At 41.3% G+C, this 27,934-nt stretch overlaps 1 protein-coding gene across 1 annotated transcript in view; it reads right to left on the minus strand.

The window, feature by feature from the left end:
* The window catches only part of PPM1B (protein phosphatase, Mg2+/Mn2+ dependent 1B), a 222,833-nt gene that overhangs the window by 189,082 nt on the left and 5,817 nt on the right, over positions 1-27,934 (minus strand). The gene's annotated exons all lie outside the window — the stretch shown is intronic.

Genomic DNA, 27,934 nt, shown 5'->3' on the forward strand with positions numbered 1-27,934 from the left:
CATAAGAGTCTCATCACGAGTGAATACATGTGAAGTTCTGAGTTGAGAGTCTGGAATATACTAAGGGCACCATAAATTTGGCTGTGATTATTATTTAAATGAGTTTCCATAGGTTCTTTTTTGAAATCCAAATTCAATTAATTAACATATAGTGTCTTATTAGTTTAGAGGTAGAGTTCAGGGATTCATCAGTTGTATATAACACCCAGTGCTCATTACATCACCCAGTTACCCCAACCCCCCACCCATCTCCCCTCCAGCCACCCTCAGTTTGTTTCCTTTGGTTATGAGTTGGTTTCCAAACCCAAAAGACTCCACCCCAAAACTTCTAGAACTCATACAGGAATTCAGTAAAGTGGCAGGATATTAAATCAATGCACAGAAATCAGTGGCATTTCTATACACCAACAACAAGACAAGAAAGAAATTAAGGAGTCGATCCCATTTACAATTACCCAAAACCATAAGATACCTAGGAATAAATATAACCAAAGAGGCAAAGAATCTGTACTCAGAAAACTACAGAGTACTCAAGAAAGAAACTGAGGAAGACACAAAGAAATGGAAAAACGTGCCATGCTCATGGATTGGAAGAACAAATATTGTGAAGATGTCAATGCTACCTAGAGCAATCTACACATTCTATGCAATCCCCATCAAAATACCATCAACTTCTTTCAAAGAAATGGAACAAATAATCCTAAAATTTGTATGGAACCTGAAAAGACTCTGAATAGCCAGAGGTATGTTGAAAAAGAGAAGCAAAGCTGGTGGCATCACAATTCCGGACTTCAAGCTCTATTACAAAGCTGTAATCATCAAGACAGTATGGTACTGGCACAAAAACAGACACATAGATCAATGGAGCAGAATAGAGAGCCCAGAAATGGACCCTCAACTCTATGGTCAACTAATCTTCGACAAAGCAGGAAAGAATGTCCAGTGGAAAAAAGACAGTCTCTTCAACAAATGGTGTTCGGAAAATTGGACAGCCACATGCAGAAGAATGAAACTGGACCATTTCCTTACACCACACACAAAAACAGACTCAAAATGGATGAAAGACCTAAATGTGAGACAGGAATCCATCAAAATCCTTGAGGAGAACACAGGCCTCTTCGACCTTAGCCGCAGCAACTTCTTCCTAGAAACATCGCCAAAGGCAAGGGAAGCAAGGGCAAAAATGAATTATTGGGACCTCATCAAGATGAGAGGCTTTTGCACAGCAAAGGAAACAGTCAACAAAACCAAAAGATAACCGACAGAATGGGAAAAGATATTTGCAAATTACATATCAGATAAAGGGCTAGTATCCAAAATCTATAAAGAACTTATCAAACTCAACACCCAAAGAACAAATAATCCAATCAGGAAATGGGCAGAAGTCATCTTCTTTTTTTTTTTTTAACATATGTATTATTTGTTTCAGAGGTACAGGAGGGGAAGAACCTACAGTGGGGGGGAAATCGGAGGGGGAGACGAACCATGAGAGACTATGGACTCTGAAAAACAACTGAGGGTTCTGGGGGGAGGTGGGGGGGTGGGTTAGCCTGGTGATGGGTATTAAAGAGGGCACATTCTGCATGGAGCACTGGGTGTTATACGCAAACAATGAATCATGGAACAGTACATCAAAAACTAATGATGTAATGTATGGTGATTAACATAACATAATAAAAAAAATTAAAAAAAATAAAGTGCATTTTGACTTAAAAAAAAAAAAGAAATGGGCAGAAGACATGAAAAACATTTCTGCAAAGAAGACATCCAAATGGCCAACAGACACATGAAAAAGTGCTCAACATCACTTGGCATCAGGGAAATACAAATCAAAACCTCAATGAGATACCACCTCACACCAGTCAGAATGGCTAAAATTAACAAGTCAGGAAATGACAGATGGCGAGGATGTGGAGAAAGGGGAACCTTCCTACACTGTTGGTGGGAATGCAAGCTGGTGCAGCCACTCTGGAAAACGGTATGGAGGTTCCTCAAAAAGTTGAAAATAGAGCTACCCTACGACCCAGCAATTGCACTACTGGGTATTTACCACAAAGATACAAATGTAGTGATCCGAAGGGGCACGTGCACCCCAATGTTTATAACAGCAATGTCCACAATAGCCAAGGAAAGAGCCCAGATGTCTATCAACAGATGAATGGATAAAGATGTGGTATATATATAATGGAATATTATGCAGCCATCACAAAAATGAAATCTTGCCACTTGCACTGACGTGGTTGAACTAGAGGGTATTATGTTAAGCGAAATAAGTCAATCAGAGAAAGACAAGTATCATATGAGCTCACTGATACGAGGAATATGAGAAACAAAACAGAGGATCATAGGGGAAGGGAGGGAAAAATGAAACAAGACAAAACCAGAGAGGGAGACAAACTATAAGAGACTCAATCTCAGGAAACAAACTGAGGGTTGCTGGAGTGGAGGGGGTGGGAGGGATGGGGTGGCTGGGTGATGGACACTGGGGAGGGTATGTGCTATGGTGAGTGCTGTGAATTGTGTAAGACTGATGAATCACAGACCTGTACCCCTGAAACAAATAATTATTATATGTTAATAAAAAAAATTAAAAAGAAAAACACTTAAAGAGTTGGTTTCCATAGGTTCTTAATGACTGTAACTAAAAGGAAGGGTTCTGTGGTCAAGTAAGTTTAGGAACCAGGTGTAACACAATTAAGCATTTTTTTTTAACCGTGGTATTTTTCAGCACCTTTGTTATGTAAACATGCATGATGAACACCCAAGGAAGAATTTGCTTTCTAGTATTTGATCCTATAAACCCTTTTCCCAGCGAATGCTGTTCCTCAAGTAAAGGAAAAACAGTATTCCCAAACTCTGGTTCAGGAGTTAAAGACATTTTTGAGTCATGGTGCCTGATCCACTAAGGCAGTAATTTATTTTTTAATCGTTTTTTGTTTTTCCTAAGTAAGCACTCCGCTGAATGTGGGGCTTGAACTCACAACTCCAAGATCAAGAGTTGCATGGTCTACTAACCCAGCTGGCCAGGTGCCCCCTAAGGCAGAAATTTAAAGCATGGTAATTGATTACCATACAGACCTCCGAGGTCTCAAAACACTCCCTTTTAAAAACTAGTATTTTGTAAAGTGGGATTGCAGGAGGCAGAATAGTGTACAGTTAAAACCCAGACACTGGAGTTGGACAGACCCAGGTTTAAATCTGTCAGGCAAGTTATTTCCTATCTCTAAGTGATCAGTGTCCTCAGCTGTGACATGGGGTTGGTGGGGATATTTACCTCCCAGGCTTGCTAGATCCATTAAATGAGGTAATGCCTGGCTCTGTCAGCTATTGTTGATGTATATATCCCAACAGAGGGGCTAGTATTTGCCAACAGATAAGGAATCGGTCATTTTGTGCCCAACTGCTCTATCAGTCAGAGGCCTTGGTACCTCTAGGATGCAGTGGAAAAAGCACTGGAATAGGAGCCGACATCCATGGGTTTTAGAGCACCTTTGTGCTTAACTGAGCAGATGAGCAGAGAGGACATATTTACCAAGATTAGCACACTTCTGTGCCCAGTTTTCTCATCTGAGAAAAATCAAAGCAGCAGCACACCTTTCCTGCTTGTCTCTGGGTTACTGAAAGGCCCAGAGAAGCTTGTGTACATATGATTTTCTTAAACTGGAAAGACCTACTGCTGTTGCAGACATAACTCCTTGAAAGCTTACTACAGTCCAGATAGCCAACTCAGTTGCCGGAGTCCAGCTACAGCCGGGGTGTGTCTCTCGTAGGAAAGGACGGCGTCGGCGAATGAGGAGACACAGACACAGGGTCAGGTTGCAAGCATCTCCTCCTGACAGCCTCGGAGGAACTTTATTTATATGTTAGGATATTTTTGTTTTTCCAAATCTTAGATCATTTTCTGGATTACAGCCATAGACTTCTTTCATTTTTCCTTTGTAATGATTAACATGACCTTTACTGATTTCCGCTTATTGGCTTTCACTAAAACTAAAAAACAGTACGCAAAGAGAAAGGTGCTAGACAGAGCGTGACCGTTTTGTTATTTTGTTCTATAGAAACTAATTCTTCGTGGAATTAGTTTCATTATGATTGCTTAGATAGGCGTAACTAAGATGAGTAGTCACTTTATCATGAAACCCCAGAAATATTCCCACAATTATAAAGATTGCCATAGATAAAATGAAAAAGAATAGCAGGAGCCAGCCCAGAAATATTCCCACAATTATAAAGATTGCCATAAACAAAATGAAAGAGAATAGCAGGAGCCAGCTGTGGAGTCTCCTGTTTTCAGGATCGTCCCCCATACTTGGACTTTGTCAAACAGCATGAGTAGCTTGGCTCATGCCACTCGGTCTTACATCTAAGGCCTCATTTAATCTTCACTACGAGGTGGGTATTATTATACCAATTTAAGGGATGAGGAAACAGAGGCTCAGGGAGGCTAGATACTGCTGATTTCCCCCCCAAGTTCTCACAGCTAGTAAGTGGTAGAGTCAAGAATCAACTCCAGATTTGTCTGACTCCAAAGGTCCTAGAACCACTGTGCTTCAAAAATACCATTAAAATACATTTTAAGTTCAAAATCAGTATTGGCCACATACACTTTCTCCACCAGCATCTACAGACATCTTTTTGATATTGTAAAAATCTCTAACTTGGGGGCGCCTGGGTGGCTCAGTTGGTTGAGCGACTGCCTTCGGCTCGGGTCATGATCCTGGAGTCCCTGGATCGAGTCCCGCATCGGGCTCCCTGCTCGGCAGGGAGTCTGCTTCTCCCTCTGACCCTCCCCACTCTCATGTGCTCTCTCTCATTCTCTCTCTCTCAAATAAATAAATAAAATCTTAAAAAAAAAAAAAATCTCTAACTTGGACAGCAGCCACCAGTTAAATGAAGATGCAGCACTGGGTAGAAAACAGAATGATCAACGCAGGATCCAGCCTCTTAACTGGATGATGATTTATGGATACTGGCCGGCTGGTTAACTTTCCCTGGGACCTATGTATGTTTGCTTCGATTATTATCATGACTAGCGTATGTCGGAGGGCACCAACTCGGAGGAAGTCGTAACCTGTGTTAACTGATCTCTAGCTCCTGAGAGCTCCCGGATGGCAAATTGATGTACACAGCAAGTGGCTTCACAGACTGGGGTAGAGCAAGGTCTGTGAGAGTGGGAAAATCCATATTAATGGTATGCTATAAAACACTTTTTGTTAGTTATATATATTCCTTTACTTTCATTTCCCAAGAATAGCTCAGCTGTCAAAGCACTTCCAAGATTTCCATAGATTCAGCAAATACTGTGCGATCGAATTATTGCTCTGAGAGAAGTTGCAATTAAAACACATTAATCATTGTAACAAAGGATCCTTATTGAGGCTGACAAAGGTGGTGAAATCTGATGAATAATTAGTCTGGTTAATCTTTTAAAAGTGAATTAAACTGCTAACAAGTTAAATCACTATGATTTTCAAAATAAGCCTCCAGGGTGAGCAGAGAATGGGAATATTATCTTCATTTTTAAAAGATATTTTCTTCCTCATTCTTAATCTCTTGGCTTGCACTAGAGGCCCTGGGTTACAACAGTGGGGCCCTGAGGAGCAGCTGGGGGGAGCAAGGCTGGTCAAGGTGGGAGGGCATGTTCTTCACTCCCCCGCCACCGCACAGTGATTTCTTAGTGTATCTAAAATGAACAGTAGATAGAAGAATCATGCATGGATGACCTTTAAATGTGATCCAGAACTAACATGGCACCTGCTCACCAGCCATTCTCAATGACCTAAAGTGGATCCATCACGCGGTTCTGATTTCATCCCCACCGTAAGCCAACCAACCATGACAATGGGGTCCTTCTACGATTTCCTCTTTTGCTCTTCTCTCCAGTCAGATGGCTTATTCTTCCAGACAACACCTCTTCTCTTTGTATTTCAATTACTCTGGAAGGTTTGCCACGCTCTGAAATAAACCAAGATGGACAAATACAGACTGATAAGTCATGGGAAATGGACAGAATGGGACAATAATCATTTGGGCTAAAGTCTTTTTTTTTTTTTTTTAAAGATTTTATTTATTTATTTGAAAGAGAGGGGAAAAGAAACACGAGCAGGGGGAGGGGCAGAGGGAGAAGCAGGCTTCCCGCGGAGCAGGGAGCCCGATGCGGGGCTCCATCCCAGGACCCTGGGATCATGACGGAGCGGAAGGCAGACGCTTAACGACTGAGCCACCCAGGTGCCCTGGGCTAAAGTCTTGACGTTGGCTGAGCCTCCACAATTCCGGGGAGTTCTAGGGGATGCTATGACGTGTTGTCCGGACCCCCTTCAGGAAGGAAGGACTTACTCCTCCAGCAGCTGGGAAAGCTGCTGGAATCTGGCCTTCGGCTGTTAGTCTTGAAAACTGCCCCTCCTCAACAAGGTCACACTTCCTTCCAGACGTAGCTGACATCCAATTGGCCAAATTACTTGGGGTCTTGACAAACAAACTGCTAAGAGAATAAGCAATACCCACAGAAAAATTAAGATGTCCTGGGATCTCCCCAATCACTCTGGCAATTTCCAAGCTACTTTGATTATTCTTTAATCTCCTGGTGATGCCCTTGCCTCAGGTCACTGTGAGAGAAAGCCAAATTTAAATGGGCTTGCCATGAATCGGACCGATCTCTATCTTAGGCTTGAACCTAGGGAATCGTAACAGAACTGTAAAGTATCAAAGGAAAGTTTGGGAAGCAAGCTAAAACTGGACCTCAGAGAAAGGCGAAGAGGAATGGAGGTCACTTGGCCCAGGATAAGGGAAGTTCTGTTCACTCCCTTGCAACGCAAAAAGTCTATTATGAGGAAAGTGTTCAATTCTTCTTTGACTTTCCATAGGAACAAACAAGATTGAAACAGAGAGGACTTTACTAGGATTACCAACACTGAACATTGAAAACTTCAGAGACATTAAATCAAACTAGTGTGTGTGTGTGTTCTATTTTTTATTTTCAGGATTGCCTTTAAAATATTTTATTTTGGGATGCCTGGGTGGCTCAGTCGGTTAAGTGTCTGCCTTTGACTCGGGTCATGATCTCAGGGCCCTAGGATCAAGCCCTGATTTGGGCTCCCTGCTCAGTAGGGAGTCTGCTTCTCCCTCTCCTTCTGCCCCTCCCCATGCTCCTGCTCTCTCTCTCTCAAATAAATAAAACCTTAAAAAAAAAATATTTTGTTTTATTACTGTGTAACATACTCAGATGGTTGCAAAGTTAAATCTACAGAACAATGTATATTCAGAGAATTCTAACAATCCCTGATCCTCCCACTTTAATCCTTCCCTCTCCCACAGGAAGTAATTTTATGTTTTTACTTTGGTTTGGCCTATATTCCTTTTCAAAAAATATCTTTCTTCCTTTCTACTATTTCTCTTCAGTCTTTGTCTATTGTGCTTCTTCTCTTTTGAGTTTTCCTAATTTAGTCTTTATTTCTGAAATAAATCTCTTTCCCTTTATTTCTAATTCTTTCCTGGGTCTATCACCTCATTTCCGAAATTTTCTCACTCCAAGTTGCCATTCTTTTAACTCTTCTATCATTTTCTCGATTTCTTTTAGCTTCTTTGAAGTATTAGGATATACTTTTCACCTTTTTTGTGACCATATTTTTCTAAGTGGTTGTAATTTGGGAGCGAAAATGCTTCCTTGATGCCCCAGCTTCAGTGACCTACATCTTCCCTCCTCTCTACAGGCCTCTACCCATCGCCAGGCTTTCCACCCCTCCCCACTCATCCAGGATCTTCCTCTACCAATTGCTGTCTTTTCTCCTTTTCTGTACTTTTAACCTCTCTCCCTACTGGAACTTTTCCTTCAGCATAGAAACATATTTGTATTTACCTATCTTTATTTTTTTAAAAGATTTATTTATTTATGAGAGAGAGAGAGCAAGTGGGGGTGGGGGTGCCCCTGTATCTACCTATCTTTAAAAACTATGATAAACTGCCCCCTTCCCACCCTATATCCCCCTTTAGCCATCTTCTTCGCTAATTCTTTTCTTAGCCAACCTTTTGCAAGGTTTATCGGTATTACTTCTTTTCCCAATTCCTCCTCAACCCATGCTGTCAACCCATGCCGTGTAGCCCGTCTCTACACACCTCTGCTGAAACTCTTGCAAAGGTCCCCACTGACTTCCTTGTTGCTAAATCCAATGACTATTTTTCAGTTTTTATCTTACGGGACCCCTTTCTACTCTTGAACACAACTGACCACTTCCTCTTTCTACAAGTGCTCTCTTTTGCTAGTTCTCTTTCTCTGGTTTCTCCTTCCTTAGCCAATCACATACATTTGCTATTCTGTGGGTGGAGGGGGGGTTCTGTCCTTGTCCCTTGTCTCTTCCCTTTTGGCCCACTCTCCCTGGGTGATCTCATTCACTGGCTCAATTTCCACTACTACTCAAATACTTATAACTTCCTATTTACTTATTTATTTACTCACATTCCTCTTTATCTGAAAATGAACTTAAGATACCTCGGTAAAATATACATTGAAAAAATTAACAGAAAGTCTAGGCAAAGGGTGTGAAGCAAGGGAAGCAAACAAAGTAGAACATAAAATTTGGTTCTAAGATTTCCTGCAGTCAGTGCAAAAAGGAAAACAGAACATTGCATATGTTTCACAGTGTTCCTGAAATAAAAGTAAACAATTTGTTAAATAGAAGCACAAAATTTATGGTTCTGAGACATAAGCATTTTGTTCCATGGGTCCTCATAAAGGGGACACTGCACTGTGTTATGGAGCATCCTCACAGTATATCAGCAAATACTACATTTTTCTACAGGTTTTTAAGATTTATTTATTTTATTTGAGAGAGAGAGAGAGAGAGAGTGTGTGTGTGTGCTTTGAGCACGGGGAGGGGCAGAGGGAGAGAACCTTCAAACAGACTCCCCAACATGGGGCTCGAACCCATGACCCATGAGATCACGACCTGAGCTGAAACCAAGAGTCGGCCACCCAACTGACTAAGCCACCCAGGTGCCCCTTTCTACAGGTTGTTTTAAAAAACTAATGCCTCTTGATATTGATGAATTAGATTTTTTTCAAAGTAAACATATGGATGGTCAAAACCATGTATCCCAGGTACTCTGGTTTATGACAACTAAGCCTTTAATTTTCAAACTTTCTCTAACAGCAGCCTTTGTTAAAAATGAAATCTCGCGAGGAGTCCCAACTCTTAAAACCAATCGAGCTGGACCAGATCTGGTTGAAAGGGAAAGCAAAGCCCTGTTCCTTCCATCTCCTGTCCCTCCCCACCCATCCTGGCTGCCTCTGAGGTTCAGCAGAACACTTCTGGAAGCCATCATCCTAACTTAGATTGATGCGTAGATTCAGAGAATCGAGACTTGGATGAAGTGCTGTAGATCACTCCCCATCACTATTTTCCTAAGCTGAATTTTGGATCAGCACTGACTAAGGATGTAGGGAAACAGTTATTCATCAATGCAAATTAGTGCACCTATTCTGGAAGACAATCAGGCAATATCTATAAAAAGTAGTACTAAGTAGTAGTGAATTCAAGGTTATTTTCCCAAACACATACAAGTATTCTAAGTTGCCATTTAAGTGCAGACCCATATGATGACATGATTGGCCAAGCTGAAGATAGGATCAGGATCCTTTTAGGCAGTGGTTCTCAAGCTTAAGCTGATATCAGAGTCACCTGGAGGCTTGTTAAAACATAGATTGATATAATCCAATCCCAGAATTTCTGATTTAGTGGGCCTGGGAAGGAGCCTGAGAATCTGTATGTCTCACAAATTCCCAGGTAATCCTGTTGCTGCTAGTCTGGGGACCACGACTTGAGAATCACTACCCTTTAGGAAATTTAAGGAAACCTAAAGTGGTCACCCCACCTATCCAGACAGGGCATCCATTTGCAGGTATACAATACTCCTCAAAATATAATTTTGAATATAGTGTAACCCAAATGTATGGAACAATCAAGGCATTCAAGTGATGTGATTTAATATGGCAACAACAAATGTTGTAAGTAAGAAAAAACTGAAAACCTCATTGTCACCTTGGCCTTAAAAATATACATTAGTGGGACGCCTGGGTGGCTCAGTCATTAAGAGTCTGCCTTCAGCTCAGGTTATGATCCCAGGGTCCCTGCTTGGCGGGAAGCCTGCTTCTCCCTCTCCCACTCCCCCTGCTTGTGTTCCCTCTCTTGCTGTCTCTCTCTCTGTCAAATCAATAATGTCATATAAATAAATAAAATCTTTAAAATTATATTACACACACACACACACACACATTAGTAAAGAAGCCTAAAGGTCTAATTGAGTGAGACAACTTCCTGGTAGACAAAAACAAAGAGAAAAAAAAAAACAACAAAAAACCTAACATCTCATTGGTTTGATTTACTTTAATTCTGAGTGAGATTTCATGTTTATATTTCTTTTTCTGTGAACTATCTTTTGATGCATATCCTTTCCCTATTTTAATAGGATTATTCATCTTTTTCTTAACAATTTAACACAACCTTCTGTCAGCCATTGGGTTGCAAATATTTTTCAAGTTTGCTTTAACTTTGTGGTCATTTTTTAATTTATGTGTTTTGAAATTTGTTATATCCAAGCATATATATCAATCTTTTCCTTACTATCTAGTGATTTTACATTTTGAAACTTAGAAAGCTCAAAATCTTCTCTATTGCAAATCACATTTTTTAAATTTCACCTGTTTTCCTCTATCACTTTTTGTGGATTTGTGTTTTTATGGTTAAATCTTTGACTCATCAGGATTTTACCTTGATAGAGTGATCTAGCTTTATTCTTTTCATCAACCACTAACCAGGTACCCTTAAGCTACTTACTAAATTATCTAATATAAAGCTGCCCTTCTAAAGAAAAGGAAAAGAGCCGTATTTCCCAGACTTCCCTGATGACAAGAATCCCCTAAGGCACATATTAAAATACAAGTTCCAGGGGCGCCTGGGTGGCTCAGTCGTTAAACGTCTACCTTCGGCTCAGGTCATGATCCCAGAGTCCTGGGATTGAACCCCGTGTCAGGCTCCCTGCTCTGCAGGAAACCTGCTTCTTCCTCTCCCATTCCCCCTGCTTGTGTTCCCTCTCTGGCTGTCTCTCTCTCTCTCTCTGTCAAATAAATACAATCTTTAAAAAATAAAATAAAATAAAATACAAGTTCCCAGGCCCCTCCTCAAGAAACTCTAATTAATTAGGGGGAGCAGGAGTTTATATAATTTCAACAAGTACCCCCAGATGATTTTTATCGTCTAGGAAGTTTGGCAAACACCAGAGTAGACTCTGTTCTGGATCTAAATAGATGGAACCATGCCATCAGAGACTGGATCTTGGACATTTCTTGAGAAGTCTGAGAATTTGCATTTCTCATAAATTCCTGGAGCTGAAGAATTAAATCTAAAACCTCTATTTCTGACCTTGTCTCCTACTAACTCTCCATACCCCTGTCTCTGCTTGATTTTCCTCCCTAGAATCTACCACCATCTGCCATATTATTTGCTTGTCAGTAAAGATAGGAATTTCATTTTGCTCACTTCTATGTCATCATTAGGACTATGGGTGGTATACAATAGATACAAAGCAATAGTTGTCTAATGAATTAATGTTTCTCCAGGTCAGAGTTCTTTTCTGAGATCCTCACTCTGTTACCCACTGCCTAGTAGATACTTTCACTTGAATGTCCCATGGGAACTTTAAACTTAATATATCCGAGATTGAGCTCATCATTTCTCCCACCTCAACCCAAACCCTGACTCCTAGTGCACCCTGGCTTGGACAATAGCCTCACCAAGCCTCCTACTTAAGGAGAAGGCATCCTTGAGACCCTCTCATCTATATCCTACCACTAAGGTGTGGTGATCCTACTTTTCATCCTCTCTCAAATCTGCACTCACCCCTCCAATGCCTTAGTTCAACTCATCATTATCTCTTGCCTGAATTATTGCAAAAGGTTCCTCTAGTCTCAACATCCTCCCCAATAAGTACAAATTTCTACAAATCTGTAATCCTCACTTAAAATCTTTCAATGGTTCTGCACTGTCTTGAGATGTAGTTTAATTGCCTTGACTCACTAGACTCACTCATACCAACCTCTGTCATCTATTTCCTCATGCCCTTCAACCCTTGATCCAACAGAATTAACTATTCCTTCTCCATGGACAAGCAGTGGTGAAGCAAGAGGGGAACAATGACAGCAGTCTGTCCTGGGTGGAGGCAGCACTGGGCTGTCTGATGCACTGACTATAGGAAATTTTTCAGCCTAAATTGGAATTGCTTAAAAACCAATTTTTGCAGGAAAAAATTGGAAAAAAATTATTGAGGAAAAACTCCCTTCTACCGTTTTAGGTTCTGTGGCTGGGCCCAAGAATTAAACTAACATAAGATAGATTAATAGGTGAAAAGCACACACATCTTATTTAATATTTTTATGTGCACACAGGAAAGTATACATGGAAAATGAAGACCCACAGGAGCACTGAAGACTGAGAGCTTGTATGCTTTTTATTTTTTTACTTTTAAGAAAGATATTTTATTATTTTTTTAAAGATTTTATTTATTTATTTGACAGAGAGAGAGAAGGAGCACAAGGAGACAGAGCGGCAGGCAGAGGAAGAGGGAGAAGCAGACTCCCCGCTGAGCAGGAAGCCCATGGGACTCAATCCCAGGACCCTGGGATCACGACCTGAGCTGAAGGCAGATGCTTAACCAACTGAGCTACCCAGGCACCCCGAGCTTATATACTTTTTAAACAAAGACATTACAAATTTGTGGAGAGGTGACAAGACAAAGGGGTTTGGGCTAGGGGCAGTAAATTGTGGGACAGTGACTGAAAAATACATGAAGGAAACTAATGGAAGATCAGGGTTACTTTAGGTTTGTTTGTCCAGATTCATTTTGGCATTGATTCCCAGTCTCCTGTGATAAAAATGTTCTTCTCTTCCTGATCCAGGGAGAGGAAATTTTATGACCTGATTTAGGTAGAACGGGGGAGGTCAGAGAGCCCTTTCTGTACCTGCTGTTGCTCAAGAGACTTCAGCTCAAAATAATGTCAAAGCAGCATATTATGGGGTGGCATGTTCTGAACCAGCAATTCTAGATGATGACAGTAAGAGAGAGAGAGAGAAAAAAAGCCAGGCTCCAATCTCCAGAAACAGATCAAATGCAGTAGGTTCAATGCATTACAAACTGATGTGATACAGCTATGTCGTTCTCTTGTTGGACATAAACATCTTGCAGAACTTCAGACATGATCACTTGCACAACACCAAGTACCATATAGCTCACTCTCCCGGCTAACATGCTTGACTGCTTTACCAATTACTGCTTTAGCTTTGATTAGTCCCCACCCCCTTCATAGGTAAGATTTATTGAGATGTCCAATCATAGAACTGTCCCATTTTCTAGTAGCACCTAATCCAGAGTGAGCCCTTGTTTCCTTAGATCCTCCCCCAAATTACCCAACTACAGCCCAAATCCAAACCAAGTAGGTTCTTTCTAACACCCTCTTGGTGAGACATCCCATAGTTCCTCATGGTGTGTGTTCTCCCTTGCTGCAACAATAAACACAACTTACTCAACTGCATGTGTGTCCCTCTTTGGGTGAAGGGCATTGATAAAATGCAAAATCTCTTATAGGTCTAACTTTTAAACAACTGCTACGGTCATTGTTGAGTTTTAACAAAATACATGTAGCCTTCCAATTAGACCGTTTTTATTACTCAGGACTTCTGCCTGCATTGCATTTTCTCGTTCTCTTGCCAGGTAACCTCTGCTCATTCTCAGGCCTTAGCTAAGGTGATACTGCTTCTGGAAAACCACCTTCAAAGTTTCCCCAGTCAGAGCCCCTCTGGACCTATATTTCCTTTTTGATAGTGTCAATGCTTGTTTAACTGTTTATTACCACAGCCAGATTGTGAGCAGCATACGGATATGGCTTGTATTCCTCTTGCTGGCTCAGTAAGTGTTTGTTAAGTGCATTAAATAATGAGTCCCCTCCCATGCCACAAAGAAACAGGGCAAATAAGTAACTGGCCTGAGCTACAGAGCAAGTCTTTTGGTAGAATTTCCCAAGCAGGAAGTTTCTAAATAGAAAGTTTTCTAGGAAGAGTTCCCACAGCAAACTTGTGAAAATCAAAAGAACCAGCCTCAGTTGTTTTTTTTTTTAAGATTTTTATTTATTTTTGCAAGAGAGAGCATGTGGGAGAGAAGCAGACTCCCCGCTGAGCAGGGAGGCGGATATGGGACTCAACCCCAGGACCCTGGGATCATGACCTGAGCCAAAGGCAGACGCTCAACCGACTGAGCCACCCAGGTGCCTGAACCAGCCTCAGTTTTACCTTCCCTCCATTCTTTCAGTCCCTGCCTCTCTCTACCCTTTAATATCACAGAAGTATCCCAAGAAAATTCGACGTAAAGATAAGAAAAGTAAAAATCCACCAGAGATGTCTAAAAACAAACAGACTATCAAGAAGAATAACAACTGGTGTGGGAGGCAGGGGAAGACCAGATGTGGGAAATGTCCTCCACCCTAAAGTAGACCTGTGAGGAGCAAGCACTTCCCTCCTTAACCTTCAACCCTGCCAGGTACAAAGTTTTCAGAATTAGGAGTGAAGGGGCAATAAACTTGGGTCTCCAAAGGCTGAGGTAAACCTGGGAGAAAGAAAATAAGACTGACTTCTGGGATGGGGGATAGAGAGTCTCCAGTTCTCTTGAGGATCCACCACTAGTGTGGGTCAGCAGGTAAGAGGAAGCCAAGCATCCTGGATGAGAAATGTTTTGAGTTTCCCTTGTCGTTAGCATTTTATTTATTTATTCTTAAAGAATTTTATTATTTATTTTATAATAAAGAATATATAATAATAAATAAAGAATTCTATTTATTTATTTGAGAGAGAGCACGAATGGTTGGGAGGGGCAGAGAAAGAGAGGGAGAGAGAGTGGGGAGCCTGATGCGGGGCTCAATCCCAGGACCCTGAGATCACGACCTGAGCTGAAGGCAGAACCTTAACTGACTGAACCACCCAGGCACCCCTGTCATTAGCATTTTAACATGAGGATTGAGAGTGATAAACACTCACTTATGTTCCCGAGAGCTCTTCTGTCATGTGTTTAGGGATGACACCCAATCCACAAGATGACTCACGGGGGACCCTGTGCAGTCCAGCAGCCTTGACCATCAGAGCTGCCCCAGGAAGGTAAAATGGTATGGAATATCCAGAGTTGATATGAATGTCCTGTGTGGACACTCCAGTCTGCTTCTCTGGCCCAGAAACACAGTATTCCACATACAGATTTGCTATACTGATTAAAATGTATGTTTTGAGGCAGAAAAAGATTCCCTACATTATAGTGGGACTGAGAACTTACACGTCAGGCTGAAGCCTGATACAAATTAAACAAATGAGTAACAAACCCTTCTGGAGAGGAGCTTATAATGGAAACACTGATGGGATATAATTATGATCTGGATTTTGATCACTACATTCTATTGAAGACACCTCCAATATATAGGAGTTATGTAAAATACCGGCACACTGTTGTCAAGTGGCATTTGAGAAAAGCATTAGGGTAAAGGTAATTTTTATGAACCGAGAAAACCACAGTGATGATTAAATGAAGAAGCCAACACTGCATTCTCTTTGCTACAAAGGAATTCAAGGGAGATGAGAGAAGGGGGTGACTAGTGGCAATCCACTCAGGTCCTATCTGGTTTTTTTTTTTTTTTTGAAGATTTTATTTATTTATTCATGAGAGACAGAGAGAGAGAGAGGCAGAGGGAGAAGCAGGCTCCCAAGGAGCAGGAAGCCCGATGCAGGACTCGATCCCAGGACCCTGGGATCATGACCTGAGCCAAAGGCAGACGCTTAACCATCTGAGCCACCCAGGCGCCCGGTCCTATCTGTTTTGTCTTCAGTTCTAAGCAATTCTCAGCCTTCATAGTTTATGTTGAAGGTCTAACTGGAGGACTGGTACACAAGTGTAGCCTGACAGACAGAATTTTCCCAAATAATTAAACTCAACAATAATTATGGGTTGACCTGTGGTACATACAACATAAGTCACAATTACTACTCTCAAAGAATTTATAATCCAGTGGAAGAGAGATAATCCAAATGCACAAAGTACTAATATGCAAAGCTATACACTGTAGGTGCTATTGGGCCTTAAAGGCTCCTTATTTAGTCAGGGGATTAGAAAAAGCCTAGGAAAACTAAGGGCTTAAAAGATGGGTAAAATCTTCAGGAAGAGACAAAAGTGAGGAGTGTTTAGGGCATGCCTGGCACAAGGAAACAGTGAGAACTATGGTTTGGAGGCCCATAAGGTCTGAATGAGCAAAGCACTAGACAAAGAGAAGCAGAACCTTCTAATGGGTGATAGTCATTGGTATGAGGTCAGCCTGAAGAGGAGGCCGTGAATGTCATGCTAAAGACTTAGAACAATAAGACTACATTAATTATTGAAGGTTTGTCATCAGAAAGTAGTTCCAGCAGAGTTGTGTAAATGTGTCCAATGAGAGAAAAAAAAATTGGTAATGCCCCTCAGTGACAGAATTGTCCCCCTTTTTAAAAAAGGAGATGTGCTATAGATGCTTTTTTATTGGTTATAAATCCCTTTACAATTGTCCTTGGGGCGCCTGGGTGGCTCAGTCGTTGGGCGTCTGCCTTCGGCTCAGGTCATGATCCCAGGGTCTTGGCATTGAGCCCTGCATCGGGCTCCCTGCTCAGCGGGAGGCCTGCTTCGCCCTCTCCCACTCCCCCTGCTTGTGTTCCCTCTCTCGCTGTGTCTCTCTCTGTCAAATAAATAAATAAAATCTTAAAAAAAAACAAAAACAATTGTCCTTCTATCCTCTTTTTTTTTTTTTTCTTTCTTAAGCAAAGAATACCATTCTACCCTGGCTTCAGCACTGAGATGCCATTTAGGCTCAACTTCAAGCTAAGCCTGATCCAGAAGTTCACAGATGAGAATTAAGAAACAGGAAAAAAATCAAAACACACTCTTAGACTTAGGTCACCCAATCTTGGCAGTTTTTTTCTCCTATTCTGTCTTGGGCTTCAGGAGGAGAGAAGCTGGGGGCCTCAGACTAGGGATAACTGACTAGTGATAGGGTGCTCAATATAATGGACAATTGAGTTCTATGTCAGGGAAAGTTGAGTGAGAACGTGAAATGTGACACTCTAAAATCTTCCTATTTTCTTCTTCTAGGGTCCTCAATCTTCATAAAGAGAGTTAGTTTCAATTTTCTGAAAGCTTTGAGTTTTCTGTGTGTGTATACATGCACATATGAACAGATCTGTACACCAAGTCTCTAAAGAGAATACCTGTGGTGCTTTCCTCTCCCTGATGGTAATACAAAGAAAGGGAAACTTGGTAGAAAGATTAGTCTTTGAAATTCACTAAAAGATTCTATTCCACTGGTTTGGTGTGACAGATCTACTACATCAAGTCTAAACTTGCCTGGGGATGCAACATGTGGCCATGGCATCGCTGTCCATGGTGCTGACACATCATGGTGTGCTGGGTAGACATGGTTGTTTCTCTCTCTCTCTCTCTTTTTTTAAAAAGATTTTATTTATTTATTTAAGAGAGAGAAACAGCATGAGAGGGGAGAGGGTCAGAGGGAGAAGCAGGCTCCCCGCTGAGCCGGGAGCCCGATGTGGGACTCGATCCCAGGAGTCCGGGATCATGACCTAAGCCGAAGGCAGTCGCTTAACCGACTGAGCCACCCAGGCATCCCCATGGTTGTTTCTCTTAACTCTGAGAAGATGATGTTGAATTAAAGTACTTGCGAGCACTTATGTCACAATGGCCAGAGTTGTATGTATTCTATTTTCTATCTGAGAGTAACTTCAGTTTTTACTATACTGCAGAACACAATGATCATTTACATATCCCAGTGTATGCAGAAAATTCATACACTGAGTTCTATCATGTGTCAGCTAATTACAAAATTTCCCCCTCTGAAAGCACATGGTCTATCCTTCCTTCCCCAATCTTTCTACTTACAACTCTACCTGGCTCTGAAAGTACTCTACATAATACCGGCATGGCCCTATCTCCTACTTTCAGCAACAGCAAGAGTAATTGCCTCTTCACCCATCATGTGCCACTAACATTCTCCTCTATTTTTTAGCTCATTCTGGTTCACAGACTGTAATTCCCTTCACTTGTTATGATCTCCCTTCCTACTCATAAAAACTATACCCAGATTTCAAGACCCAGCAACTACCCTGCCTCCTTCATGAAAACTTCCTTGATAACCCAAGTACTTTTAGTTGTCCCTCCTCTCCAAATTCCTTCAGAACTTATTATTTGACAAATGTGGCATTTCATCTCGAACCATAGCATATTTGGAAGGGAATCTCAACTTTAATTGTCACAATGCAGTACAATGGAAAGGGCATGTGTTTTAGTATTAGACAACTCTCGATTTCAATTCTAGTCCCTCCATTCCCTAGCTTAAGTGAGGTAGTTCGCCTTTCAGAGCCTCACTTCTCTAACTATGAAGAATAATCTTTACCCTACATAAAATTATACCTGCAGTAAATTATTTGGCACACAATAGGCTCTTAATAAATAAATTTTTGCTCTCTTCCTCTTCCCCCACTGTAGCCTTCATACCACCTACCACATGTTAAACACATGGTAAATGTGTCTATACTGAAATGCATACAAAATTCAGCTTGTCTACCCAAATGTGCTGTAGATCCACCTGCAAAAATTGGCCATCTCTGATCAAGCACATTTTGGGCAGAGAAGTGTCCACAAAGCCTGGGAGCGCAAACGTAAGAGAGACCATTTGAAGAAGATGTTGAAATACTTGGCTCTTGAAATGGTTTTGATGATGGCTAATTTTATGTGTCAACTTGAGTGGGCTAAGGTCTGCTCAGATAGCTGGTAAAACATTTCTGGATGTGTCTGTGTGGGTGTTTCCCAAAGAGGTTAGCATTTCAATCAGTAGACTGAGTAAAGAAGATAGACGCCACCAATGTGGGCATCATTCAATCCACTGAGGGCCTGAAAGAACAAAAAGGTAGAAGGGTGCATTTGCTCTCTACCTGAGCTGGGGCATCCACCTTCTCCTGCCCTTGGACATCAGAGTTCCTGGTTCTTAAGCCTTTGGACTTGGACCAGCACTTACACCATCAGCCTCCCAATTCTTCGGTCTTTGGACTGAGATTAGGATTGGTTTCCATGGTTCTCATGCCTTCAGATTTAGACTGAATTACACTATCAGTTTTCTGGGTTCTCCATCTTGCCTGCTTGACAACAGCTTTTGGGACTATCGGACCTCCATTATCCCATAAGCCAATTCCTATAATAAATCTCCTCTTACATATATCTGTATATATATCTCATTGGCTCTGTTTCTCTGAAGAACTCTAATACAGTAATATTCTCAGTCAGGGTCTGATGAATGAGTACAAATACTGCGAAGCCATTCACAGACATGGGCACTGGCAAAGAATACAAGTGGATGTGGAGCTCTGACTCCTGAACAACCAGCGCCCCAAACTCTTTAAAATTCAAAGTACAGTGTTGGAGAAATTTCCACTCTCTACGGCATGCCAAATTTTGACATTTTCCCCAGACATTTTTTTATTTTCTATTATCAGAAAGGGCAGAATTTCTTCTGAAAAGGAGAAGAAGATACACAGAATATCGGTTTTAAGTGTTATTTTTGTTCTTGAAAAGGCTTCTCATAGACTTTAAAAGAAAGCTTTTTTCCTTCAGAGATTTATTTTGATAGAATTAGCTGAGCCTTGTCAGGAAGAACAAAATTTTGTGAGCCTACCATACCAGTAAAATGCCAAATTATATGCTGTAAGTTTTTTGTTTTATTATCTCTGGGTCCAGTCAAAGAGAGAAAAGATTTTGAATCCAGAACTATTAGCATTTGGAAACAAAAGAGTCTTCACCGCAGCCCGCTCCCCCAGGGCCTGCTTCCCCAGCCCTTCAGGCTCCATCACTCAGGAGGGAAGAGGCCGTACCTCTTTCTCCTCCACCAAGCATGTCTCTTCTGGAGAGTCAAGGAGTTTACAAACAGGATCAATTTCCTCAGCAACCTCTTTCACAAGCTTAAAGCCAGCTTTACAATGAGCTCCAGAACATCAGCACACACACACTCATACACCCCCTACAAAATAACATTTTACCAAGGGCATGAAGTCCTTGCTGGTCCATCCCAGACCCAGAGAAGTGCCAGTATGCAGTGGAAAGAGCTTCAACTTTAAAATGGGACACACCTGAATGTGAATCCTGGTTCTACTACTGTCCAGCTCTGCTACTTTGGGCAAATACCTAACCTCTCTGAGCCTCAGTTTCTTCCTGGGTAAAGAGGAGATAGTAATATCTATGTTGAGGGGTCACGGTTCAAAAATTAAATATGTAAAATACTGAACACACTGGCTTGCCTGTAGTACAAGCTCAATAAATGATACGCTGTTACTATAGAGTGAAAGCTGGAACTACAACACCTGAGAGACAAGCTTTAGGTGTTGGAGACATCAGAGGAAGGCCACTGGGATGCAAAGAAGCACCAAGAGAGAGCCAGTTGGTAGGGCTGGAGAAAGGAGCAAGGTCCATGTCATGTAGGATCTCATGTAACCACGGTAAGGACTCTGGAGTTTTCTTCAAAGGGTGACGGAAAAGCCATAAAGGGTTTTGACTAGGGGAATAAAATGATTAGATTTGTTTTAAAAATATGACTTTGGCTGCTGTGTGGAAAACAGACTGCAGCTGAACAGTTAGGAGGCTATTCTAATAGTTCAGGTGAGAGCTGATGGTGGAGGGAGGTGATGGTGCAGGTGGCAAGAACTGAAGTGCAGTATGCCTTGATGGTGGAGTTGACAGTGCTCATCGATGGACTGGATGTATGGAGAGGGGAGGGAAAATGTGATTTTTAGGTTTTTCCTCTAAGGAATTAGGAGAATAGACTAGCCATGAATAAGACAAGGAAGACAGTGGGAGAAAAAGTTGGGGTCAGAGATTTCTATTAAATTTCTACCTTTTTTTCCCCCCTTTTTAAAGTAGGCTCCATGCCCAGCGTGAAGCCCAGTGCGGAGCTTGAACTCACGACCCCGAGATCAAGACCTGAGCTGAGATCAAGAGTCAGACACTTCACCGGCTGAGCCACCCAGGTGCCCCTTCTATTAGATTTCTGTCCAAATGGGAATTGGTGGAGGAGACAGGAATTTGGGTGTCATCATCATAGAGGTGGTATATAAAGCCATGAGACTAGAGGAGATTGCCAAGGCAGAGAGAGAAGGAACCTAAGGACTGAGGCCATGTTACTGCAATGTTTAGAGGTTGGAAAAAGGGGGAAATCCAGTAAAATAGAGTTTGGAGGACTATTCACCTCTGGATTTGGCAACACAAAATATTGGTAAAATGTGGTTTTGGGTTACCACAAAAGCCTGATTCAAGAGTGAATGGAAACCGGAGTGCCTGGCTGGCTCAGTCAATAGAGCATCCAACTCTTGATTTTGGGGTCATGAATTCGGTTGGGTATAGAGATCACTTAAATAAATAAAACTTAAAAAAAAAAAAAGAGTGAATGGGAACTGATGAAGTTGAGGAAAGACCAGTATAGACAACTCTAGCAGGAATTTTATTATAAAGAGGAAAAAACCAGGGAGTTGCTGGAAGGAAAAATAGATCCTGGAGGTTTTTTTTAAGATGGAAAATATATCAGAATGCTTGCTGATGGGGATCATTCAGCAGACATGGGAACTTAATGGTGCAGGAGAAAGGAGGGAGAATTTCAGGAGTGAAGTCCTTGAGGAGGCAAGAGGAAATGAGATCTGAATATAAGTGGGAGGATTAACCTTAGACAGACACAATGGATCATAAGAGGAAAGAAGGCCAAGTTCATGGGCACAGATGCAAGAGGCTGGTAGAATAATTGTCTTTCATATTCCAGAACAGAGCCGGGCCAGGGCACATTACTGGATCCTATATCGGAAAGGGTGGCATTCTGTTATACCAAGAGATTTCACAGCACAATATAGGAGAAAGTTAATTTTATTTTCCTCCTGGTTCCCTCCCATCGACCCCTCCTGCCGTCTCTGTGGCTTTTCTAACCAGACTCCAGCATGGACACTGCATGCTAATGAGACAATACTTGGTCCAATCCCAGGCACTTGTTTCTGAATAATTAATCTGGCACTTTACCAGCACCTACGAGCCTCGGTTTTTCTGATGACTAAATAAAAGGCCAAGGCTCTTAACAACCATCAACTAGCTCTTCGGTATGGTTTGGCTCCATGTCATATGAACGCACCAGGAAGTCTGGACCAATCTGATGAAAGGAGAATAGCCTCCCCGTTTTGGCTCTCCACCAAACCATAGCTCAGACAGCAGGGGTTCAGCTTAGTCACTCCAGGGAGATGACGGAAGATAGGATGTCCTGACAATTCTGACCCCTCACACCCATTTCAAGCATCACCGGGGACCCTCTGGCTTTCCTGAGTCCCCTCCAAGCATTCAAGTGCCTTGTTTTGTTTGCTTTCTGGCAATTCTCATGTCTCCCTCCGCTCCATCCTATAGTCTTATGTTTCTCCTGAATGTGAATGTGATCAACATCAGCTTAAGTTCCCCAGACGGCATGACACGAGCCCAACATTCAAAATTAGAGAAAGTCTCCTCCCTACTGAAAATGAAACAAAAACAAAAACAAAACCATAACAGGTTTCTCTCAGCTCACGTTTGAAAATGGGCAAGCAGAAGCCCCACCTTTTAGACGAGCTTTGTGACTTAGCGATGACTGAAAGAAAGAAGAGCATGAGGATTGGTTAGCAATGGGTTTCTGTGACTCCTGCTGGGGCTGTAGAGCTTTGCTGAATTCACAAGGGGCATCTGAGGCACTGAGATGGCAGAGATTGTTGTGGCAGAAGCAACTGGAAAATGTCCGGAGACTGAAACACAGACAGATTAACATCACCCCGATGGACACTAATGACTTGCACTTCGAAATGCCAGAGGCTCATACTGCCAGATAAGACAAGGAAAAAAACACATCTCTTGTCTCCAAAGACCTTAGATCTTTCCAAACTCTGCAGGCAAATGCAGCCATTGTGAATTTCTTGCAGCTGGGCAGCCCCTTCGTGCCGCTAGGGGAGTCATTGCCAGAGTAGTAAAGCTGAATAAAACAATCACTGAAAACCTCCCAGAGGTTGTTAGTAATGATTCCATTTATAATTCAATGTATTCAAGCCTGCAGCATTCCCAAATACCAAGCTAATTTTAGTGGTACTAGGTAAACCACTCTTTCCCCTTGACATTCACAAGCTCAACAAATGGGTTTCTAAACAAGTTTTATGATTTACCATCGACAGATAATTAGAATGTCTTTTCAATCACTGGCATCTGGATAAAGTAATTTTGTCCCAGCATGGGCATTTCTAGGAAGCAAACAAAAGTCAAGGAGGAAAGAGCTCGCTGGAAGCATGCTCAAAAGGAAAAATTTTCAAGACCTGCTCTCAGCTGCAGGAAGGGAATGCTCCCACACCAATTTGATTAGCAAAAGAAACGTGGGCTTTGAGTATTGAAGATCAACAAAAGGATATCCGATGTGACTGAAGGAAAGGAGTATCTAGTTAAACATCTAAAACTGCAAAAGGGCAGGAACTAATAAAATGTAATGTCAGTCTCAAGAATTCAGTGCTAAATGCATCTAAAATTCACAAGTAAGCAGGTTTCTAAAGTCAGTTTACCGCTTCCGAATCTGGTCAGCAAATAATGGTGCTCCATACCATGTGCTACAGGCAAGGGAAGAGAGAAAACTGGACCTGAGTTCTTAGTCAATTCTTTTTTTCTTTTTAAAGTAGGCTCCACAATCAACATGGACATGGAGCTTGAACTCATGACCCTGAGATCAAGAATTGCATGCTCTACTGACTAAGCCAGCCAGGAGCCCCACTCAGTAAGTTTCTGATATGGTTGAGAAGGCAAGAGTAACAGGACAAAGGGAGGATAGAATTTGATGCAAACTGTGTGATGTCGATTTTAAGTTGAGTATCAGAAGTTCAGAAATGAGAGAAACTAGTGTTGGCTGGGGTGGAATAGTTCCTGGGAGGCAGAAGACCCCAAATGAATCCAAACATTTCTCCCCCGAGCCTGCCTGCAGTTGTCACTATTATTGCCATGAAAGGCATTATTTTAAAGCAGTACAGGGTAGTGGTTAAATAACTGGCTTTGGAACTTAGCCTTTCTGTGCCTCAGTTTCCTCATTTTAAAAATGTAGTTGATAACAGAATCCACATAATAGAACCATTATGAACGTGAAATGAGTTAAGTGATGTAATTCACTCAATATATTTATAGTTCGGTGTGCATCAGAATCACCTGGGAAGTTTATGTAAAATATGTAGGTCGAGGGATCAGTAGAAGTTGAAGAAACTACGCCCCCTAGAGCACCTAATTATACCTGGGGAGGTGGTAGCGTGTAGTGTAGAATTTGAGACTTTCTTTGAAAGTCTTCTTTCCAAGCCACTTGGCCAGTAGGTCACTCCACCTCTGCTCTAGGGTATTTCTCCTCAACCTCTTGCACTATTAGGCTGTGGAATATTTTTGGTGTGTTAGTTTCAACTTGGAGTACATCTGATCTAAGAAAAAAAAATTCAGTCATCCTTGATTTGTTCCTTTTTTGAAACTTTGGAGGATAGCTTGGTTATATTTTACTCTTTTGGCATTTTCAGTGCATTATTTTTTTTAAAAATGTAATGAATTTATAATCAACAAAATGATAAAGGAAGTAATGAGAACACAGAGAATGAATTAAAACACTTAAATAATAATAAAAAAGAATAAACACTCATCATGTTTAGAGGAAGCATGCTATTAAAGAATAGTGATCCTATCCAAACTCAACATTAAGGAGGGCCTTTTATTAGTGCAACAGCAAAAACCCCTCAAATTAGCTTAAGTACAAAGGCGATTTGTTGGCCCAAATAACTGGGAACTCCAGGGGTAAATTTGTCTTCAAGCACAACTGGATACAGAAACACCAATGAAGTCATCAGGCCTCTCTCCAGTCCTTGGCTCTGCTTCTCTACACATCCTCATTCTCTACCAAATACAGGTGTCTTCATGGGGCAGGAAGAATGGCTCCCAGCAATTACTGATTCACATGTTCATGGCTGATGACTCTGGGATTACATATCTCCCCTACTAGCCACAGTTAGTAAAAGTCAATGAATTATGTCAATTGCCTTACTTTGGGTCCCCAAAACAATCACTCTAACCAAAAGGATGGGATTGTCTCATAGTCTAGGCCTGGGTCATATGCTGATCCAGTGACCAGAAGTGGGGGATGGTATAAGAAATCAAAAGTCTGTATGTTTGGGAAATACTGTAGACCAACCCAAAACAAAATGCTGACTAAAAATCCTTCTAACATGCAGTAATAAACACATATCTTTCTTCCAATATATAATTCATTTTAAAAAAAGATTTATGTATTTTAGAGAGAGAGTGCCCGTGGTGGGGAGGGATAAAGGGAGAGGGAGAGAGAGCCTGAAGCAGATTCTGCACTGAGCGGAGTCTGACACGGGGTTCTATCTCACCACACTGAGATCATGACCTGAACAGAAACCAAGAGTCAGACACTCAACCAACTGCACCACCCAGGTGCCTCCCCATACATAATTCAAAAAATGCTTTAATCTAACATAACTCAACTGTCCCAGCCTCGATTGAAAACATACCGCTCACCCTTCAGTGGGAGACAACCTAAAGACACACATCGTTTCTATATCCTGCTTTGTGTAACATATTTCCAGGCCACTTGCATTTCTCCCAAACAGGCCTGGAAAGCAAGATGGGTAGCCAAGAACAAGAGCCATATCGGTGTCTTTGCAACTTAATGCAATGGAAAATCCATATATTCTTTACTTAGCCCAAGTAAATGCTATTAATCTCTCTCTCCAAACTGAACTGAAATTATTGAAAAGCAAGTTGCATAAAGGTGTCCAACTTCTTTTTAAAAAGTTTTATTTATTTAAGTAATCTCTTCACTCAATGTGGGGCTTGAACTCAGCACCCAAGATCAAGAGTTGTACAGTCTTCTGACTGAGCCAGCCAGGAGCCCCAAAAGTGTCCAACTTTTAAAATGTAAATTATTTTTCAATCCTTAGAGAGATACAAGCTATAACAAAACCTCCACATTATCTATTGCTCTAAGAAAATTAAATACATTTTCTAGTTCCTTAAAAACAATACAAACAGGGGCGCCTGGGTGGCTCAGTTGTTAAGCATCTGCCTTCAGCTCAGGTCATGATCCCAGGGTCCTGGGATCGAGCCCCGCATCGGGCTCCCTGCTCGGCGGGAAGCCTGCTTCTCCCTCTCCCACTCCCCCTGCTTGTGTTCCCTCTCTCACTGTGTCTCTCTCTGTCAAATAAATAAATAAAATCTTTAAAAAAAAAACAAAACAAAACTCCAATTAACCAGGAAATTTAAAAGACTCATGACACATTTTAGGAATTAATAATGACTGTTAATAAAGATTTCTTAAAGTTTATGCTTGGCTGTTGCAAGGATTATAACTGGTTTCTGTCTTGAAGTACACTGAAATGCCAATTATGTTTGACTCCTTTTCTGTAATGATTTATGCAGACACTATCTTCCCTGTGGGAAACACATAAACTTTCAGCCTTCACACATGGCAACACTGGGAAAATATCAGCAACAACCCCTTGTTGCCAGTGCTGGTTACTTTCTTATAGTAAATGACCCTGCATCTGTCTTCCTGGTTTGTGTGCTCATGAAAGAATTATTATTTGACAGAAGTGTTGCTGAAGGGTGTAACAATGACAAATTGGACCTCTATTTATAATGAGAATCTGAGGGCTGTGTGCAAATAAAGGTCTAGGCAGAATATTTTTTGAATAATTGAGAATTACACACATGAATAAATTTGGATATGAAAAATGTAGTCACAGATGGAGAAAGCCCTTGATTCATCAGACAAGTGCCTTAAGAGAAAATACAATCATAACTAAACATTAAATCTGCTGCTTAAAATATATTAAAGCTTTTAAGCAAAATAGGCTTTTAAACTCAAGGCAATCACTTGGTTCTTTGCTCCCACTATTTTGAATGTATTTGTGTGAAAATTGGAGGAGACTCCAAAAAGGCCAACAAACAATTATGAATGATCAGTACTATTTTCTGATTCTTTGTGATCCACCATAAGTTGTTATGAGGTAAAAAAAAAAAAAAAGGTTAATTGACCAAAGTAAAAAGAGATTAATGTCCACTGGGGTGTTGAGTACCATACTTTCAGCTCAAATTTTGAAGATAAATGTTTCCTTAAAAAAAAAAAAAAAAAAACCGGGGCCCCCGGGGGCCCCCTTGGGTAAGCGACCGCCCTCGGCTCAGGTCATGATCCTGGAGTCCCTGGATCGAGTCCCGCATCGGGCTCTCTGCTCAGCAGGGAGTCTGCTTCTCCCTCTGACCCTCCCCCCTCTCATGTGCTCTCTCTCTCTCTAATAAATAAATAAAATCTAAAAAACAAACAAACAAACAAAAAACAAAAACAACCAATAAGACACCACGACAGCCACTCTGGAAAACAGTATGGAGGTTCCTCAAAAAGTAAAAATAGAGCTACCCTATGACCCAGCAATTGCACTACTAGGTATTTATCTAAAGTATACAAACATAGTGATTCGAAGGGGCACCTGCACCCCAATGTTTGTAGTAGCAATATCCATAATAGCCAAAATATGGAAAGAGCCCAGATGTCCACTGACAGATGAATGAATAAAGAAGATGTGGTATATATACCACATTCATCTGTGTGTGTGTATATATATATATACACACACATACATATATGTAATAGATTGTTACATATATATAATAGAATATTACTCAGCCACCAAAAAGAATGAAATCTTGCCATTTGCAATGACGTGGATGGAACTAGAGGGTATTAGTC

This window comes from Neomonachus schauinslandi, chromosome 10, assembly GCF_002201575.2.
Source record: "Neomonachus schauinslandi chromosome 10, ASM220157v2, whole genome shotgun sequence".
Lineage (NCBI taxonomy): Eukaryota > Metazoa > Chordata > Mammalia > Carnivora > Phocidae > Neomonachus > Neomonachus schauinslandi.